The 22,355-nt window shown below is 40.5% G+C and overlaps 1 protein-coding gene and 2 pseudogenes across 3 annotated transcripts in view; 1 reads left to right on the top strand and 2 right to left on the bottom strand.

Annotated features, from left to right (window-relative positions):
• The window catches only part of LOC127645805 (basement membrane-specific heparan sulfate proteoglycan core protein-like), a 302,447-nt pseudogene that overhangs the window by 106,393 nt on the left and 173,699 nt on the right, over positions 1-22,355 (bottom strand).
• LOC127643025 (B-cell receptor CD22-like) overlaps positions 1-22,355 on the top strand; it is a 207,255-nt gene that overhangs the window by 57,533 nt on the left and 127,367 nt on the right. The window lies entirely within an intron of this gene.
• LOC127643522 (histone H2B 1/2-like) lies at positions 4,332-4,739 on the bottom strand (annotated as a pseudogene).

Genomic DNA, 22,355 nt, shown 5'->3' on the forward strand with positions numbered 1-22,355 from the left:
GTGCCAACCAGCACTATGCCACCCACTGCTGCCACCTCTGTGCCACCCACTGCTGCCACCTCCGAACCAACCACCTCTGCCATTGTCAGGCCAGTCACAAAAACTGGCATCCGTGTGGGTCCAAAAGAATTGCAGAAATGCCCCAAATGTCATTTGACATTTTACAGAAAAAATTTAAAAAGGCACATTGAACGAAGACACACAGCAAAAATGATGGACATTTCATCCTCATCCCATCTCAAAAGTGAATGCATAGATCCCCAGAATGGACTGTATGCAGTCCACAAAAGTATTCATGGGGCTTCTACTCCTCTCCATGTTCAAATTAAAATATGGGGGGAACAACATCATGTTTCTTGTGAATTAGGTGAGTGCCAAGCTAATATGGAGTTGGCATGGAGAAGTGGACTGCAGTCATACCAGTGTGTACACCTCCGGTCAGTTTCATACTGCAAAACCTTTTTAACCTCGCCCTCACTTAGAGAAGATAGTCTTAAAGAAATGGTGAAAAGCAAGTGGTTTGGGAAGGAAAAAATTAAACTGTGTGTTGATCGTCAAACCCTAGCCAAAGAAAATAATGCACCACTTTCAGTTCTGTCAAAGATTGGAGCCCCTCCATCTAAAAAATTTATATCGGTTCATGAGCCAACTATTTCATATTACAGCAGACTAGGCAGAGTCATGGTGTCTTATGATACAAAAAAAAATGCATGGCACTGTCCTTGTGCAAAAACACAGAGATCATGCACACATAAATACATTGCAAAATGGCACTTATTCCAAACCAATGCAGAACTCTTTCGGAAGGTCCGGAGCACTGAAAGGAGCGCTGAGGAGTTTCAGGTGACAGCAGTGGAGGAAAGTGATGGAACTCATGTGGGTGAAAGCACTTACCCACCAAAGGATGCTCCAACAATACAAGGCATGGTACAATACATCTTAATGAACAAAAAGATACCTTCTACTATTCCCAACCATTTGAGACTTTCTTCTGTGGATAAGGTATTTCCACGACACCTAATTCCTGAGGAGACGTTGTGCTACCACTGCCCAAACCGCATGGTCCTCAGCGACCCGATTTGCATTACTCAAAAGGCTAAAATTCTTACAACCTCAGGAATTTTCCAAGGTGGATTATATATTTATTTTTATGGCTGTGATTTTGTACTTCTGATAATGTTGCGTTTTGAACCGAACCACTCTTGTTTTTACACCTTTTGTGTCTGCAGATATTTCTACATACTACAAATACTGTCCTCAGTGTGGAGTACTGTACCGGTACCAAGAGTGGAGCGAAGGTCTACATAATTTCAATGACCATGTCCTTCTTGATCTACCTCTCTGCCTCACTATTAGAAACATGTTGCAGGTGATGCTTATATTTTTTCTTTATTCTTTAATTTGTCTGTTTTTATTATTATTTCAATGAATAGTAGTAATTAAGAGTTCAGTTTCTATATCATAGGTCCACACTGCAGTCAGCAGAATAGTTGAGTATTTGGAGTTAACTACAGGTGTCCAGTTCCCCTCAGCCGATACAGTTTTACATGGTTATCTTCATTTTGAAGCTCTAACAGACCATGAATATCAGTATTCTTGCATGACCTGTGGTGACCATCCGCCTGTGGTCATAATGGACCTTCACAAGAAGGCATCTTTTCATCTGTCAGGTAAAAAACCCTTTTAGTTTACGGATTGCACAAAGATAGACCATGGTTTATGCAAATTTTTCTTAATTTCCTTTAGTGAGTGACCTTGCACAACCTCCAGAAGATTTTAATGGAGATGTGGATTCAGAACAGTTTTGGAAGGCACTGACAGAGGAAAGAATTGCCCGTGGATTTGTTTCAAGTAAGAAAGCAAATCTACCAGCAATTATTAAATGTTACACCTATGTAGATTTGTATTTAATAAGATAAGACAAAAGGAAAAATGCTGATTTCTACGATATACTGACATGTTTTGTTTCCCAAAGGTCAAAAAAACAATCCATTCAGTGTTCCTCCAAGTTTTAACTTTTGGGCACCCTGGATAGGGAGAAACACACGCCGCTCAGACTGTGTTCTTAACACAGAATTTGAGAAGATCCGTCCAGCAAAAGCAGCAGAGGTCTCTGAGATAACTGTCTCAGAGGATCGTCTGAGAGATGAGCTCTGCAAACAGAAGGTAAAATCTCTATTCAATGTTGTCATTATTTTATGTTGTTGTCCTATTAAGGGTTAAGTGATTCACTGACACACAATGGATTGTTTCTATTATTGCCATATATGCAATGTTTTATATATTTATTTATTTATATGGACAGGCCATCATTCATGGCCTATGTGAGATGCAGGCATTATCCTGGCAGGAAGCTGAGGAGGTTTTCCTCCATGGCCCTACTTATCACCCTAGGTATGCTTGTAATTTGCATTTGCAAAAAAAATATATTATTACACAATATTTTTGACAATGGCATTCATCTTTTATTTTAGTGAAGTCGAGGAATTTGACAGAGCAATTGCCAAAAGAATGAAAAAAGAAGGAACATTCGCCTACCAGAAAGTAATTATTTTACCTTATGCATTTACTTTACATTTTACATGACGCTTTTATCCAAAGCGACTTATAAAAGTTTTTTTTTAATGCAATTGAAGACGAAAAGTAAAGTCACTAATACAATTCTTTCTTCCTTTTTTCTTTGCTTTGTCCTGTTTACAGCAAGATGATGTTTAGGTGATTGTTAAATAAAGTACAGAATTGTTTATTATTGGTGTTTTGTCTATTCTTATTTGAGTTTTGCTTCACATTAAAAATATCAAAAAACAGGTTTTGTAATGTTAGCATGGTATAATGTTAATTAGACCATTATAGGTTGAACTGAAAGAAAAATTGGAATTTGAATAAATAAAACATTGTAGCAATATAATATCACCTAATATTTTTCAGAAGATAGTTCAATCTGTAATTGTATCCCTTCCATCAGTAATTTTCTTTCAATTACACCCACGCTCAAAAAATAACTAGCTACTGGGAAATTTGTTAGTCAGAGAATACAATGAGTTTTTTTGGCACATACATTAAGCAGGGAACGCAAATATTTATTTGGATAACTTTAAATAAAACATCCTATTGTTTTCAATGGCATTTAGCAGGAGGCGCTGTCTCGAAAAACGAGGGGTCTGAGAACGCGGGACTCTGGGTGCGGGACTGTAGATGCAGGCTCCGAGTCTGCAGCTTCATAATATTGAACACAAGGGCTTAAATACAGAGAAGTTAGTATATCCTCAGCTTCCTCACCCATACAATAAATCAAGGCATTCACTAGATTTTCATCTGCGTGTGTTTCCAAACCTACGAAACGTTTTATCCATTTCGACCAGTCATCCACTTTAATAACTGTTCAACTGACACTAACTCACGTACCAACTTATCACATCAAGTTCAATACTTCTGACACCATGTTCTGTTGATTAATACAACAATAACCTTCATTATGGAGATGAGACGACAACCAGCCATAACTTTTATACACTATTATTCTCAGTCCCGAACTGTAATACACTCAACATATGTTCAACACATATATCCTATATAATGTAATACTGCACATACCATGTTTTTGTGTAATTTGCTTGAATAAAAACATGGATGGAAGAGTTATGATGAAAGTTAAATAATTAATTTATCCTCTGTAAAGTCAGGTTTATTTTTACATATATAAATTATTGATTCAATACAGGTTTACAGAAAATTGTGCAGAAATGAACCCAGTTAGCAAACCAATGCTGAATGTGACAAAACATGTGATAAAATACAATATTATAAAGGTTGCTCATATGTAAAGTTATTTGATAATATACACAAGTACTGTTTTTCCACCACAGATCGACATTTACTGACACTTTTGTACTTTTAAAAGTAAAATAACTTTGATAAAACAAATGAAATAGTCCTGAACATCCACCAACATCTGATCAATCATCAATCTGTCATATTGATCTCTTTACTTTCAAACAGAAGTTCAGAATAACTTGTCTTGAGATTCAGATCAAAATAAGATTCTGGACCGCTTATATTTAAAGTCCCAGATGAAGAACAGATTTGTATAAAGTGTCAATGAAATAGTTTTGTATGTAATTAGTGTCATTGAGAATGAGAGTGTCAGTTCAATAACAGTTGAGTTTGTAAAGCAGGTGGATTCACTGAACATTGAGATGATAAAATACTGTATATGATCATTGAGTGCAGAAACAGTGAACTGATCCGGATCCACTGACACTCATTTCTTCTCCACATTATAAATGCAAAAGTCATTCACAGAGGATCAACAGTTTGGATACAAGCTCGTTTAAAGATCATGTTTGTGTTAATGGAGGACACAGATGTTATTGGACTTGGAGCTGGTGTATTTGGTGCTTTGTGCCTCAGACACGGCGTGTTTGTGCAGTTCAGCGGGCAGCAGCAGACGCACGGCGGTCTGGATCTCTCTCGATGTGATGGTGGAGCTTGTTGTAGTGAGCGAGACGAGACGCTTCACCGCCGATGCGCTCCAAGATGTCGTTGACGAAAGAGTTCATGATTCCCATCGCCTTGGAGGAGATCCCGGTGTCAGGATCAACCTGCTTCAGGACTTTATACATGTAGATATCGAAACTCTCCTTCCTGAAGCTCTTGCGCTTCTTTCCTCCTTTACAGACGGATTTACTGACGGTCTTCTTGGATCCTTTCTTCGGCGCGAACTTCACTGGATCCGACATGATGCTGTAAAGAGTGAAACTCACAAAACATTGAGATGAATCTGAAATATCGCAGCATGCTAATTTTAAAAGGACAGGATATTTTATTGCGGAAATTCAAATTTATAAACTCCTTTATGCTAATTTCTTTGGGGACAAAAAGTCCTCTGTGATTGTGTGTCTTTATGGGACAACCCCTGAAATGATTTCATTGGACACATTCAGCTGTCTTAGAAGTTCAGAACAGCCAATCAGGAACTTTTACATGTTAGTCCCGCCCATCCTATCGTGATTGACAACTACCATCACCAACACGATTCAGTTCCTTTATTCCTCTAACTTCCTCTTCCCGCTCTTTATTATTTTCTGTTTTATTCTGATTGAGAAAATAACTGTTCAATATTGGTCAAATGTACAACAGAGCAGAAGACTTGTTGACAATGAAATCTGTCAGTAGGATTGAACTCTTAAGAGTGTTTGGGGTTGATGTGTGTGACGTCACTGATGTGTGTGAATGTAGTTTTCTAATCAGCCGGAAGTGCAGCTCAGTGGTTTCTTGACGCACAGCGGACAGATAAACAGGAGCACCAGTACCAATTAAATGTCGTCATAAGAAACCGAATAAGAAAGTACCGAATAATTTATTTCCTGGTTATTATGGGTTTTGCTTGCACAGTAAACATGTGGTATATGCAATACATATGCAACACACATGCTATAAATCTATTTTAAAAACTATCAGACAGTTTATCATTATCAGCATTTTCCACTGCAATCCTGTTATTGTGTGAAGTTAAATATCTTATTGTGTGTTCTGCATGCATTGGTCTGTAGACTCTTGGCATCACCCCTTTTATTTCTGTCTCTGAAGTGTGAAATGACGTTTGAACACAGGAAGGGTTTGGTTTAGACAGACAGCACCGTTAAAACAGTTCCTTAAAGTGACAGTATGGAGTCCAGTGTGCTGCCTCTTATACTCTGTGAGTGTTTTATTATATTCTATATTATCTTCTGTTATTTCTGTGTTTGTGCACGCGTGTATTAATGTGTGTGTGTGTGTGTGTGTGTGTGTGTGTGTGTGTGTGTGTGTGTTTGTGTTATAGTGATGATGAGAGTGAAGACTGCAGTTATTACTGTGTGTTACAGATCAAAAGCATCTGTCTGTGTTCATGTGAAAGATGATGGACTTGTGTTTTAACTCTGCCGCTCATTTTTGATTTGAGATCACAACTGCAATGTCGTCATAAGCAGTGTTGCCATAACTATCAATGAAAAGTAGCTAAAACCTGCTAAAAAGTCTTTAGGTGACGTCATGCGTTCATTAGCATATCCATGATGTCATCACGTTGTATTTGCATTCTGCCTTGTGTCCGTCCTTTACATCTGTTTGCTTCTCTCCTACTTTCTGTGCTCACATACGGTATTTTAATACAGCCGAATTCACAATAAAGCTGTTCTCATGTACATATTTGTTCTGTTTCTGTTGTCAGACAACAACATGTATGAAATAGTGACTGAAACGCCGCACATTTAGACTACATGTTAACCAGTAGTCACATCCAAGCTGCTGTACTGCTAAAATCCTGATTTTATAACATCAGTTAAAGACAGCGGCTGTGTTGTGATTTCGGCTATATTTACATGTAACATTATCACTCAGAGAGAAAGTTACAAGCGACAGAATGTTTTATTGTTTCTCTCACTCAGCCTCCATCTGTGTAACAATGAGTGAGAAGCAAGAAAAATAATGCTCAAATTAAATTGTTTAAATTAAAACAGAGGAGCAAACATGCAGATTATTGATTGCGCATGTGCAGCTCATTCACGTCTGTGTCAGCTGCCGTGCGGTGAACTGAATGTGCTGCTCTTCTGCCTGTCACTCACTGAACAGAGATGACGCAGAGAGAGGTGTGCTTGTGGCGGGAAAGCAAGACCTCGCGCTCGCACGGTGGTACTGGCGACTCTTCTACGGAAAGTGCCTAAGATTGTCCAAAGAGTCGCTAAATTTGTCGCTAGGGGGGTTTTAGCGGTAAAAGAGTCGCTAAAGGCAAGTTGGCAACACGAAATGTTTCATGAACTTGTACCGTTCACGAGCCCGTCTGTTGCCTATTGGTTAAAGGCTGCAAAACATTTCAACCAATAGGGGGAGGGCACTTTCATCTAAACTTCAAGCCCCTCCCCCTATCTTCAGTCACATGAGCCTTCAAGCGTTTAAACTCTGAAGTATTTAATGTAAAAACAACACAAATAATAATAATAATAACAATAATACCAGTATATTTGACATTAAGTTTAAAGATGTCTGAGATTCACTACTTTATTATGAAACCCAAAAGCACAATCGATTCATCATAATTGATTATGTATAAAATATAATCAGGTAATTACACTGATCTTGATTGTAAACTTGTGTGAAACTGATTTAAATTTGATCTCTTTGTAAACTTGTCAGGTAGGAAAAAACTTGCATTAGACATGCGTTTATGAGTGGATTTACCATTCCTAAATATTGAGCTTTAACTTTTAGTTTTTAGTTCGGTCAACAGTAATTATGAACTCTCACGATCACTATACAAGATAACATTCATTAAAAACAATAAATCTGAAATAAAACAATATTGCTCTGTTATATGAGTTGGTGTGTGACTCTTAAAAGAGCCGTTTTGAAGGTGAAACTCTGTAATGAGTCATTTACTTCTTTTTGGGTGCTGCTTTTTAGTCTTGGCTGTTTTCAGCTTTGTCATTTTGGGTTTGCCAGCTTTGGTCTTTTTGGAACTCTTGGCTGTTTTCTTGGGGGCTGCTGACTTCTTCGTCTTCTTTGGGCTCTTCGTTGCCTTGGCGGCTGCAGGTTTCTTCACCTTATTCGGAGAATTTTTAGCAGCGGGTTTCTTTTGGGACTTTTCCACTGCACGGTACAACTTGAATTTTTTGGGGTTTTCCACTTTGAATAATACCTGGAACCTGATTTTTTTTAGGACCACCCCGGTCGAGGTTCCAAGCGAGTCGAGCCTATACTAAATGTGACGTCAAAATCCTGCAGATCACTGATTGTCAGAGAGAATCATCACTACCAGCGTCACTGGATTTCCGACACGCAAAATCAAACCGCTAGTTTTAAAGTTATCAACAGCGATAACTGTATCATTTGTTCAGGTGCCTTGCAAATTGTGAAAAATGAAATGGCTGTGTGCAAAATCACGCCATGGTTAATAAACAAGTTGCAGACAGTCCACCCATTAGCGATGAGCGAAACAAAAAAGTCTCTCAGTAAGTGTCTCAGCTGTTGGCCACACATGGCTCCCACCGGACCTTCCAACAGTGTAGGGAAAAGTTATAAAAAACTTAAAAGTGACTACAGAACCATCAAGGAAATGTGGAAGTGGTTCGACCAAATGGACGAGCAATGGGAGAGAGAGTGCCCTGGACTGGTGTTGATCCACGACAGAGGATGGTATGTTCTGTTATGTTAACTCTATACTCTGCTTGAAAGCTTCACGTTATTTAGTTGAGCAGCTACTGGAAAGCTTTTAAAACAACCAATTTAACTGATACACTTGTGTAAAATCACCATCAACAACTGCTTTATGCAGCACAATGATCTAGTAGCTAACAGTTAGCAGTCGTGTTATTGTTTTGGTCAGTTTGTGTTGTGTTTAAGATGATGTCACGGCAGTAGAGGCGGTGCAACTATGATGATCAGCCTATAATCCCACCCACAATGAGATTCATGAGACAGATTCAGCAGCTAATCAGATTGATTTATTTGTTATTGGTGGGTGTGATCTTTATGATATGTCCTGGTCGAAGCCTTCTAGCTGGCCTTGCGTGACGCAATCATGCTTTACGTGATGTATGTAATTTGAAAGCGAAGAGAGCAAGATCGTTATCACTGCCGCTATCGCCATTGAGAAAGAGGTCCTTATGGATTTAAAAACACGAGATGTTCTGCATGACCGTGTGATTGCTTAATTTAATAAACAGAAAAGGAGGACCGATTTTCTCTTCGAGTAAATTAGTAAGTGCTTTTTGCGTTGTTATAGCAACATCGGGAGTTTTCTAAGTGCAAATTAGGCTGCTTGAGCATTCAGTGTTGGTGTAATTTTTAATGTGTGTGTTCATGTATTTCATGTCTTTTATTTTGAAAAGTTTAGTTCCTGTTCATGTCATGTGATTCCTTTTTCCCTCAATGCGCATGTGTCTTGTGTTCATTGGTTTATTGTTTAATTATCTTGTTATCAGTTCTTTCTTTTCATTGGAAAACATGTTTGTCTTGTTCTCCCATGTCTTGTATTTAAGCCTCATGTTTGCCATTGTCCATTGTTGATGTGAGTTTGTGTTGTGTATTTAAATTTCATTTCAAGTCAAGTTTAAGCCTAGCCTATCCAAGCTATGTTTATGTTTCAAGTTTATAGTGTGTTTTATTCATGTTTATAGTTAGGGTTTTTGGTTTTCACGTTTATTAAATAAATTGCACTTGGGTTCTTCATTTCACCGTCTTCGCCATTGCCAGCTACAATGTTACAGAACACTTGACCTACAATAAACCCATTAATTCAGCTCCTCCACCGACGTCAGAGGAATCGTCCCCTGGAGGACTATGTGGAGGACTTTTGCGATCTGGCTTTTGTTTCTAAGTCACTGCCCTTGTACATGACCACGGAGGTCGTTTCCAATTCTCTGCCCATGTTCACGACCATGGAGGTTGTTTTCCAGTCATCTAGGACAATTCGTTTCGAGCCTCTCACAGCTCCGCCTTCCACGACTTGGCCCCACGTCATGGCCACCAAGCCCGAGTTCCACGTCATGGCAGCAAAGAACGGGCTCCACCTCATTGCCACAAAGAACGGGCTCCACCTCATTGCCACAAAGAACGGGTTCCACGTCATGGCCGCCAAGCCCGCGTTCCACGTCATGGCCGCCAAGCCCGCGTTCCACGTCATGGCCGCCAAGCCCTCTTTCCACGTCATGGCCGCCAAGCCCGCGTTCCACATCATGGCCGCCAAGCCCGCGTTCCACTTCATGGCCACCAAGCCCGAGTGCCACGTCACAGCCACACCATAGTCAGCTCCAGGCCACGTCACAGCCATGACAGAGTCAGCACCATGCCACATCACAGCGAGCCAGCGTCCCACGTCATGTCCGACGAGCCAGCGTCCCACGTCATGTCCGACGAGCCAGCGTCCCACAATGCCCACACCTGCCAAGGCTGAAAGCTTCATCTGTCCAAGGGCCAGCCTTATCATTTTTGTCTGTCCCAGAGCCAGTGTTGCCAGCCTCGTATGTCCAAGAGCCAGCGATGCCAGCCTTGTCCGTCACAGAGCCTGCGCTGACAACTTTGGCTTCCCGGAGGAGGAGGAGAAAGGCTTTTGTTTCTAAATCTGACCATGTGCACGACCACGGAGGTCGTTTCCAAGTCTCTGCCAATGTACATGACCACGGAGGTCGTTTCCAAGTCTCTGCTCATGTTCACGACCACTGAGGTCCTTTCCCAGTCATCTATGACACTTAGTTTCGAGTCTCCCACAGCTCCCACAGCTCCCACGTCATGGCCGCCAGGCCCACCTTCCACGTCATGGCCGCCACGCCAGTGTCAGCTCCAGGCCATGTCACAGCAATGCCAGTGTCAATGTAACAGGTACATAAAGTGTACTGTTAAATGTATGTATAGTTTTAGAATTCTCACAAAATTGTTCGTTTACATGTACCTGATATGACTGCCTAAGTGAAGTGAGTACCTTTCTCTTTAATTAATGTGATGTCATGAGTCAATATAATTTCCCGTTCTGTCCCCTCCTCTTCCTCTTTGCATTGGTGATGCAGTAAGAGGTGAGGTTATTTTGGGCTCCTGATAATCATCTTTAATCCTAATTTTAATTGTTGCTTTTATGTCTATATTTTCACTCTAATTCATGTGTATAATATTATTTGACCTATTTGTGTGTTTATTTTTGTAATTTCATCCCGATTAATTGATATTTTTGCATCTGGGCCTAAATGTTAAATGAGACCAGTTACACTTGGTGCCGTGATCATTTCGGAGTGTAACTGGTCTGTCGTCTGCGTTGTGTTTTCGGGTTGCGTATGAGAAGAACAGGACAGCATTCGGCAGCTCACAAATCTTTAATTCCTGATATACAAACAACTGTAAATCAGCCTCTTAGTGAAAGTCGCCCTCGTTAATGCTATAAAACAAATGTGATGTACACTTGTCACATGTGCTCTCATTTAACATTTAACTTGGTGTGTAGTATAGCAGTTGCCAACACCCCGTAATATCCGGTATATATCTGATCATAAATGATCCTTATCCATTCCTTATAATAGAGGACACACATATCTACCGTATTTTATCATCTCACACACAAACAAATGAGAGAGTTGACTGTGAGAGACTTGCACCACACGGATGCTTCACTTGACAGAAAGATACAGCGAGAACAGAAACTTTCTGCTGAATGTTTGATCGTGCTTCAGGTAGCAGAACATCACAAGATGAATAATGAATGTAGTCTCACATTATTAATAATTTTCATCTCTCAAATCCTCATTCCTTGCATTTTACAGCTCTCAAAAGATGAAACTCAACAAAACAAACTGCACAGAGTGCCTCTAATATTGTATGACATGCTTAAGCCCGATCTTCTTAAAGAGACAGTAACCATACTGCAGATGCCCATAACATTTACAGTCAAAATAAACGGAAACTACACATTTTGTCGTCCCCTTCCTGCCCATAACAGGCAAGGCGAGGAGCTCCGCCTCCGAGGCCAGTTCCCCGAGCGAGGTGGTGGACACTGCCCCCTGCCTCTAAAGTGCCCCGCAGCTCTCCCCCTCAGGTGGAAGTGTCCGCAGGTGCGGGTGTGGCGTCTGGGCCTGCCTGCTGGGGTTGTGGGGATCTGGGGCACTTTCGGGATCAATGCCCTGTAAATGGAGTTGGGGACAGTGGTCCGGATCCCCGACTGCCCCCGACCGGGCCGGAGTGTACCGGATACCAGTAATGATCAAGGGGGTACTCACCCAGCATTGGTGGACACAGGTTGTAATCAAACCATGGTCCACCAACACTTAGTTCAGCATGAGGCATTTGGCAGAACTAAATAGGTGAGGATGAAGTGTGTGCATGGGGATATTCACAAATACCCTATGGTGACCCTGGAGATTAAATTCCAGGGAACAAAATATAGAATGGAGTCTGCGGCTAGTTCCCGTCTCAGCCATCCGCTGATTTTGGGGACTATTTGGCCTGAACACGACGAGTTGGGGATCTCGATTATGCACATCAAATATATCACCTCAACCTCCTGAAATTATGGAGGGAGGCGGTCCCTCTGACCTTGGCTACAGTATTTCCGGAGAGGGTTGAGCTCAGGCCGGAGGTGAATACAAAACCTAATCATAACACCCTGGTCACTTGCGGAGACAACCTCTCACCTTATCAGCTTGCAGGGGTTGCCAAATTGCAACAAGAATTTGCAGACGTGTTCTCCCCTTTACCGGTTAATACGAACCTCATCCAGCACCACATACCGGGAGTGGTGGTACGTAGCCGTCCCTATTGCTTGCCCAAACATTTGTTTAGGTATACATTAAAATACATTTGAAAATAAAATATACTTATTTACAACAGATGCAATGAAGTGTTATGGCAGCAAGCTAAAACAAAAACATGTATTTTAAATGCATCTACTTGGTATAAAACATGCAGTAATTGCATGTATTGTTTTGACATGTTGTTGTTTTATCGTTATCACTAACTTCACATGTGGCTTTATACATTCTCACTCTATTTCACAGCTTTTCAGTTTGTGTTTGTTTCCAGGAACACAGAACATGTCGTGTTAGCAGATCTGGTGCAGCAGTTTCACACTGTTGTCTTGACTGTCAGACTTCCTTCTTTAACTCCCTTTAACAACCTGATACTGAGAGATTTTAAGAGAGTTTTCATTGTGATCAAACACACTCAGAACTTGTAGTCTAACAGCGTTCAGTGGACTAGTGGTTGTGGTTTCATCTGTTTCCATTATGTGTGTAAGATCAGGTGTGTGTAAATAAAAGTTGACTCATAATTGATTAAGTATTTTGCAGTTCAGTCAGTTGTGTTGAATGTATCGCAGGAGTCAGTAATAAGGTTTTGTTTGCTTGTTTGTTTGTATCTGCAGCTGTTTGTTTTTGTTCTGCTGATAGTTTTACTGACCACAAATATGAAATTCAATTTTTAACAAAAAATATGTTTACGCTAGGATGAAATATATATATATATATATATATGTTAGGCCTCGTGTATTCAGATATAAGACAAAGGCAGGCCTGCACACAGTCATAAAACTTTACTGATAACAGCCGTGCAAAATGAGTCCAACACGGACTTCAAATCCCACGAAACCTTGCTTACTTTATAGCTATGTGTGAAATTCCAAAGGATTGAACTCTCAACTCTTATTGGATGAGGTACACAACAGAACGCCCATCAACCATGAAGTCATCGGAGCAGAAATACGACAGAGATCCTTCTGGGCGTCGCTTCCAGCAACATTGTGTGCCATGCATAGACGCAGCTCATTGCTGCTCTCAGATGTAGCCTCGTTGCAAAAGGAAGTAATGTACAACTTGAAACTTTGGCTATACAATCTCCATCTCGCTTACTCCGTGTTCCACCGAACACTCAAACGGATCCGAAGGAGGTCACCGAGCAATCCGCATCTTCATCTGTTTGCCTGTAAAGTGAATGTGGCAGGGCGGCGGGCATAGCCGGGTTAAAGGGCGATTGCGGGCAGTGGTGCGGGAGAGAGAGATCGTTTACGGACATGTCCGTCATGTGTGTGTTTGTCTTTTGTTTAGTTGCTCATTAAAATATTATTTATATATCCAAGCCGGTTCTCACCTCCTCCATTCCATTGAACTACGTTACAGTGAAGAAAGAAGATTTCTCTTCCCTCTTCAATGTCGCTGATTTCTCCACCAGCCCATAGAGAATCAGCAGCCATTCCTCCCGCCGACAGAGCGAGGAAACGGTCTCCCGTCATCACCTTGAGGAACCGAGTCGAAGTCAAATGACGGATGAACACACATACTACCCTCATCCTCACACAATTCAAGTAAGATGTTTATGTCTGGGCAGAGCTGGATTATTATAGTGTGTTATATGATGAACTTAAACAAAAAGACAAACACACAAAGGTGTCAGGCGATTCCGTAAATCTCTCTCTCTGTCCCACTGCAGTCTCCAGTCGGCCTTTATCCCTCTCTGAGGCTTGATTAGCTTGATTAGGGGCCGGATGTGTAGCATCATGACTCGGCCCTCCCTCCGCCCTGTCACATTCCTCCCTCGTTCTCTTAGGCCGGGGAGCCCCCGGCGTGACTTACACCCCCCCCCCCCCCTCTTTCCCTGGGGAGGGGCATGCTTAACGCCCCATCTACCGGCAGGTCATCCTCGTCTACATGGATGAGGGAGTGGACAAGGGGAGTAAAAAAATATATATTTTGGCACCTACATGACGTAACGGCGATAGTGCCAAATTAACAAAAACATTTTAAAAAAGAGAGGGAAAGGCCAACACAGTGGGAGAGAGACAAAAAACTCTTACTCGCTATTTTCCTCGGCCACTCCTCCAACCTCCAACGGACAACAGCCACGCCTCCCTGGACGGATCGGAGGCAGTCTTCCGGCCCTTGGCGGACAGAACACCCCGCCGCTCTCAGGCGGCCAGGCTCCTCCATCCTCCGGAGGCTGCTCCATTGGGGTGTATGGTAGTGAATAAAAGAGTTAATAAAAGAGATGAGCTCATAGTTGTGGTTTGACTTCTGCAGTTTCAGTGTGTGAGGAACAAAATATATTAATACATTTCTGCATCATTGGTTTATTAGTAAGTACTGAATGATTCCACAAGCAGATTCACCTCAATGTATTTTTACTTTCCTCTTCTTAGAAATATGTGGTTTCAACCAGTGTGTGAGAACAACAGATATTTATTTATTTGTGCAGCTTTGTTTTCTTGAAGCTCCAAATTCCTGCACAAGATCAAAATATTCACAGCAGCAGATTCAGTTCATTTACCAACATATAAATCATTCTGTGTTCAGAAAGGCCTGAATGTTGCTCCACTTCTCACTGTTATACTTCAGACCTCCTTTAGAGGAGAAATGAACACATTTGAAATTGTGAATCACAAACAGTCTGAATTTAATTCACTTCAGAGTCACTTGTGTGTCTGATTCAGTCGACATGATTTGCATGTGTGTGTTTAGATGTTCATGTTCAAGTCTTTGCTCAATTTAAAGAGGAACACATCTTCAACAGCTTGAATGCACTAAAAGAGAAGTTAAATATCTTATTGTGTGTTCTGCGTGCATTGGTCTGTAGACTCTTGGCATCGCCCCTTTTATTTCTGTATTTGAAGTGTGAAATGACGTTTGAACACAGGAAGGGTTTGGTTTAGATAGACAGCACAGTTAAAACAGTTCCTTAAAGTGACAGTATGGAGTCGAGTGTGCTGCCTCTTATACTCTGTGAGTGTTTTATTATATTCTATATTATCTTCTGTTATTTCTGTGTGTGTGAAACACATGATGGTGATGTGGGTGCACAGGTCTATACTGTAGATTTACTGTCTCAGTGTTCATGTATTCTTTATTCTGTTCATATATAAATAATGTTTGGTGTTATAGTGATGATGAGAGTGAAGACTGCAGTTATTACTGTGTGTTACAGATCAAATGCATCTGTCTGTGTTCATGTGAAAGATGATGGACTTGTGTACATGTTGTAACTTTGATGTGTTTCATCTCTTCATATTTTATATACTTGTATCTTATTTTATTGTAATAATCTTTGGATTGTCTGTTGAATCAGACATCTTTCTGTTTCCGTGAGTTGGTGTTGTGTGTGCTGTATCTTTAAATAGACTCTCTCCATCTTGAGCTCTCAGATCGCTCTCAACTTCTCTATTAATCTACGGTCTGTCTGCTGTTCTTATTGAACATGTTTGAGTAATGTGCAGGAGGCCCTATTGTTGTAATATTGTCTTCATTATCTGAATGAGAGTCTATAAGCAGAAACTTTGTTGTGAAATTTGACTTAACCTCTTCCCAATCCTGTAAAATTAGCCTAAAACGCCTAATCAAGGCATACCCAAAGTAAATTTAAAGCTGTTCTTGAACCGTTTGGAGTACATGCATGGTTTTGGTCACATTTGAAAGGGGACACTCTGAAGTTTTTTCTCCAGCAGTCAGAATTACTGTAAGTGCTACTGATTTTGAGTAATAGAAGTTTGAACACAATGAAATAGAATTTTCTTTTTCCGCCTGAAATTTTTTTTTGCATACAGATGCCTGCAGATGACTATAACTTGTAGCTATTAGCTTGAGAACACAATGGGATCACAGCATGAATCCTTACCTAGTCCAGGTTCAAATGTTATAACAATATCATAAAAAATGAATATTTTACACATGTTTTTCTAAGGGTACACCCAGGCGTTTTACAAAAGTGCCTTTTGGATACTCCAAAAGGTCACTTTGGAAACCCTAGGACAAAAAGGCTGCAACTTTTGAACGCTTCAACGTACAGTCATAATTGTGGGCTCTAATGAAAGATGACACTTAGAGCTATCATATTCCATATCCAGATCCACTATTAGTTTTGCTGACACAGAGTAACTGATGCATAAACACATTAGAGTGCCTTTTCCCTTCTTGAAACTGAATGTTGTGCATATAAAAGAGTCAAAACTAGTGCTATGGTGGACAATTTGTTTATATAAAAATACACAACAAACTATTTACATTAATTTTTACATAAAGTATTTACAAACCATTATAAAATTGTACATGTTTCTAGCAACATGCCAGTCATTGTAGCAGTCACATTTGTGTACAAAGCACATAGGCACAACACAGGAGAGTACTTCACTGGTGTCTTTGCATGACACTGCCTGCACTTCAGACGACCAGCGGTGCAAGATTTGGTGATGTGCAACAGCCTGTGATGTGCTCTTACGTGGAGCAGGAGATACGGGTCTGGCTGTGGAGTGAGACCCCAACTCTGCCATGCTCCTCAGCAAGGGTCTCTCTGAAAGCCCTCCTCTCTTGATGAGGTGCTGTCCTGCTGCTCCACTTTATGTGGCCGCTTGCTGAGTGGGGATAATAAATAAATGTAATTTACAAAGCTAGACACAACTTCTCCATCTTTTCTGTATTCTATATATATATATATATATATATATATATATATATATATATATATATATATATATATTAGTTTTTCTTTTCGAGTGTGTAAAAATGTATTATTGTATGTATATTTACTGTAAATACTGTATACTTTGCCAATGTACTATGGAACAAAGAGATGGGCCTACTCCTCCCCATGAATTCAGCACTGTAACAAATAGATGGCCCTACACCTCCCCACCTCCCGCATTGTAACAAATAGACTCTCAAACACAACATATATTCTTATTTTCAACTTATATTTATTGATTTATTTACTAATATATATATATATATATATATATATATATATATTTTACAGTAAATATACAAAACATCTATATAGCATGTCAATAGATCTGAAACAAACAATGAACTAAAAACACGCACAAGCGGTTCAAACACTCACTGAGGAAACACAGGACAAAGGGTAATTACAAAATGTGTATTCATTATTCAAACTAAAGCTTATTTATCGGAATATACAGTAATATATGTTATAAACACAAGAAAACACTTACTTGTCCAGAGCCGTGTCTCATCTCTCCATCTGCCTCTGAATCATCTGTATTGTTTTCAGAAATTTCATCTCCAAACTCAGAATTTTGACAATGAATGCCTTCTTATATCACATCCTGGGGTGAAAATCCTGTTTTTCAGGTCCGTTTCACCATATTTAAATCGCCAAATGTGTAAACAGTTCCAAAGCAGCTCTGCATGCATTTACGCGCAGAGACGCACAGCAGGGGTAAACTTCGAGGAAACTTTAGCACAGGAATAACAGAGCCGTCATCTAATAGTTCCACTAAAGCCGCATATCACTGTTTTCAGAATTTCATTGGCTATCACGATGCGTCAGTCATTTCCACTCTTCAATGTAATTGGTTTGATCAGTAAACAAAGGAAAGTGGGTATGCCCTTACACTCGACACAGATGGTGGTTGGGTATTGAAGGCTGTGGACAGGACATGGAAGCTCCTATTGGGTCAAATGAGGTGTCAATCGAAAGGCCAGAGTGCGTGCTTCCATTTTGATACCGGATATAGGAAATGTTTACATCTGAACTGAAGTTATTACCGGTAATATGTGAAAGATTAGGCACAGCTGCCAGGTGCTTTGAAATGATGCAACAAGAGTCTGTGGATATTTATTGATGTAATAATGTGATTTGGACTAAACATTTTACTTGATTTGATCATTTGGACATTTGACAATGAAACAACACCGTTTTTGTCGGGAAGTTATGGCTCAGTGTACAACTATGAGGCATCATAGGTGAGTTGCCTAAATTTTGTTATTGGTTGTTTATATGTTGGTGGTCTGACAAAGATATAGATTGTACCTGCTGTTGTGATTGTATCTTAAAATGGTTTATATCAATAGAAAATCAAGAAATGTAGCTTTCCAAAGATATGTGGCATGTGTACCAATGTAACACACAGCTGTTTTGTTTATCGCATACTTTTATTTTGTACATTTAAGGGCCCGTCCGCGGGCCTAGATTTCCATGGTGTTAAATAAGTCATATAATTATTAATGTGATTTTCAGAACATACTGGTCAAAAGTTATGATATAAAAATATTTGTTAATACTTCAAACTATTTTCCTGTGATGTGCAGACAAAGGGGACAGGAGGACGAGGGGCGGCCCGTAGCATTGGTGACATAGACGGTTGACAGGCGGTTCGCACGAGAGGATTAATATTAGTTTTATTTTAATTAAGAAGTGCGCCCTCTCGTGACGACTGTGTGCCCCTCTGCCCCTGTGTTGAGCAAAATGAGCCACTAACATCCGTACATTACTGATAAATGACATACAGGGGTGTAGATTCTGACAATAATAAAAACAAGCAATTACAACCCTCATTATTTATACCTCCCAAATCTAAGCCCATGGTTAAATAGTGTGACCATACATCCTTTTTTCATATTTTTTGGACCTGAAAAAACGTCTAGCTGGGATTTCAAAATTGCCTTCAAATGTTCATGATTTGTCTTCATATTAAGATACTCTCTACAGCAGCGGTGACCAACCTTCCTGCAGAGTTTAGCTCCAACACACCTGCCTCTCATTTTCAAGTAATCCTAAAGACCTTGATAAGCTGGTTCAGGTGTGTTTGATTAGGGTTGGATCTAATCTCTGCAGGAAGGTAGATCTCCAGGAGCAGTGTTGGTCACCCCTGCTCTACAGTTAGGACGATCATACCTAATAAGAATAATAACTTTATTTTTATAGCACCTTTCAGCAGTCCAGCACAAAGTGCTTCACACAACATAAAATCAAAACACGCTCTGTAAAACGCAAAGTAAAAAAATAAAATAAATGCAAATTAAAAGCAATACTATAAAAATGTGTTTTTAAACGAGATTAAAACAGTCACAGATTCAGCAGATCTAATATCTCAGGACAGGCTGTTCCATAATCATGATGTCTTCACTACAAACGCTCCCTCACCTTTTGTTTTGTATCTGGATCTTGGAAGAGCAACAGTTCATGACAAGAATCTAAGAGGAAAATATAGCTGCAAGCAGCAATGCGGATTCCTCCTCAAAATGTCAAATCATTTAAAATTGATCAGTAGAGGGTTGGGGTTAAACCCTCTCAATGGATGAATTCAAAAAACACGTATTTCTGTCTGAATCCTAAACGAAACATTTTCAGTGTACAGGAAAATCCATCATACCGGACCTTATGGATCCTTGAGGCTTTTTTGTTTCCAATGAGAAATGAGGCATGTAAAGTGTCCCCTAGTGCCCCCTAGGGGCGAATGTTGGCCATTCTTGGTTTGAGGGTTCCTGTTGGCCTGTAGTATCAATGTACCAAATTAGAACATTTTTGACCAGAAAATGGGAATTTTGGCGTGGCCTGTAGCGCCCCCTAAGGGCGAATGCTGGCCATTCTTGATTTGTGGGTTTCTGCTGGCCAGTAGTATCAATGTAAAAAATTAGAAAATATTTGACCAGAAAATGGGACTTTTGGGAATTACCTGTAGCGCCCCCTAGGGGCGAATGTTGGCCATTCTTGGTTTGTGGGTTCCTGTTGGCATGTAGCATCAATGTACCAAATTAGAACATTTTTGACCAGAAAATGGGAATTTCGGCGTGGCCTGTAGAATGCTGGCCATACTTGGTTTGTGGGTTCTTGTTGGCCTGTAGTATCAATGTACCAAATTAAAAAAAATTTGACCAGAAAATGGGAATTTTGGCTTGTCCTGTAGTGCCCCCTAGGGGTGAATGTTGGCCATTCTTGGTTTGAGGGTTCCTGTTGACCTGTAGTATCAATGTACCAAATTAGAACATTTTTTACCAGTAAATGGGAATTTCGGCGTGGCCTCTAGTGCCCCCAAGGGGCGAATGTTGGCCATTCTTGGTTTGAGGGTTCCTGTTGGCCTGTAGTATCAATGTACCAAATTAGAACATTTTTGACCAGAAAATGGGAATTTCGGCGTGGCCTGTAGCGCCCCCTAGGGGTGAATGTTGGCCATTCTTGGTTTGAGGGTTCCTGTTGACCTGTAGTATGAATGTACCAAATTAGAAAATTTTTGACCAGAAAATGGGAATTTCGGCGTGGCTTCTAGTGCCCCCTAGGGGCGAATGTGGGCCATTCTTGGTTTGAGGGTTTCTGCTGGCCAGTAGTATCAACGTACCAAATGAGAACATTTTTGACCAGAAAACGAAATTTTGGGAGTGGCCTGTAGCGCCCCCTAAGGGCGAATGTGGGCCATACTTGGTTTGTGGGTTCCTGTTGGCCTGTAGTATCAATGTACCAATTTAGAAAATTTTTGACCAGAAAATGGGAATTTTGGCTTGTCCTGTAGTGCCCCCTAGTGGCGAATGTTGGTCATTCTTGGTTTGTGGGTTCCTGTTGGCCTGTAGTATCAATGTACCAAATTATAACTTTTTTGACCAGAAAATGGGAATTTCGGCTTGGCCTGTAGCGCCCCCTAGTGGCGAATGTCGGTCATTCTTGGTTTGTGGATTCCTGTTGGCCTGTACTATTAATGTACCAAATTAGAACACTTTTGACCAGAAAATGGGAATTTTGGCATGGCCTGTAGCGCCCCCTAGGGGCGAATGTTGGCCATTCTTGATTTGAGGGTTCCTGTTGACCTGTAGTATCAATGTACCAAATTAGAACGTTTTTGACCAGAAAATGGGAATTTCGGCGTGGCCTCTAGTGCCCCCTAGGGGCGAATGTTGGCCATTCTTGGTTTGAGGGTTTCTGCTGGCCAGTAGTATCAATGTACCAAATTAGAACATTTTTGACCAGAAAGAAATTTTGGGAGTGGCCTGTAGCGCCCCCTAAGGGCGAATGTTGGCCATACTTGGTATGTGGGTTCCTGTTGGCCTGTAGTATCAATGTACCAAATTAGAAAATTTTTGACCAGAAAATGGGAATTTTGGCTTGTCCTGTAGTGCCCTCTAGTGGCGAATGTCGGTTATTCTTGGTTTGAGGGTTTCTGCTGGCCAGTAGTATCAGTGTACCAAATTAGAACATTTTTGACCAGAAAACGAAATTTTGGGAGTGGCCTGTAGCGCCCCCTAAGGGCGAATGTGGGCCATACGTGGTATGTGGGTTCCTGTTGGCCTGTAGTATCAATGTACCAAATTAGAAAATTTTTGACCAGAAAATGGGAATTTTGGCTTGTCCTGTAGTGCCCCCTAGTGGCGAATGTCGGTCATTCTTGGTTTGTGGATTCCTGTTGGCCTGTACTATTAATTTACCAAATTAGAACATTTTTGATCAGAAAATGGGAATTTTGGCATGGCCATTCTTTGCGCAGTACTTCAGTGATGTCATCTTTAAGCATATTAGGTTTGAAAAACCATCAGTCAAAATTACATTTGATTTATTGACACGTATACATTGTTAAAATTTGTACATTTCCATAAACACGCCCCTTTCAGCCATTTTGTATCATATTCATTTTTCCTAAGTAACGTTTTCAAAGACTTCAATTCTACACATGTGTACCAAATTTCAAGTCAATTAGAGCTACGGTTCAGGAGAAGAAGAGTTTTGTAGGTTTTCACAAATTTTCAACGTACGGGAAAATCCATCATGGCGGAAGTTATGGGTCCTTGAGGCTTTTTTGTTCCCCATGAGGAATGAGGCATGTTTCAGAAGATTTGGACAAATGGCGTGGAAATGGTATCACTTTGAAAAACTGTTTTTTTGGGCCTGGCCTATAGCGCCACCTATGGGCGAATGTGGACTATTCTTGGTTTGGGGTTACCCGTTGTTATGGAGTATCAATGTGCCAATTTAGAAAATTTTTGACCAGTGACTTTTTGAGCTATTGGGGCTCAAGAAGAAGAAGAAGAAGAAGACGAAGACGAAGAAGAAGACTGTCAATTACAATAGATTCCCTCCTTACGGAGGAATCTAATAATACTGTCAATTACAATAGATCAGGTCTAAAGTCGTGT

This window comes from Xyrauchen texanus, chromosome 1 (assembly GCF_025860055.1).
Source record: "Xyrauchen texanus isolate HMW12.3.18 chromosome 1, RBS_HiC_50CHRs, whole genome shotgun sequence".
Classification (NCBI taxonomy): Eukaryota; Metazoa; Chordata; class Actinopteri; order Cypriniformes; family Catostomidae; genus Xyrauchen; species Xyrauchen texanus.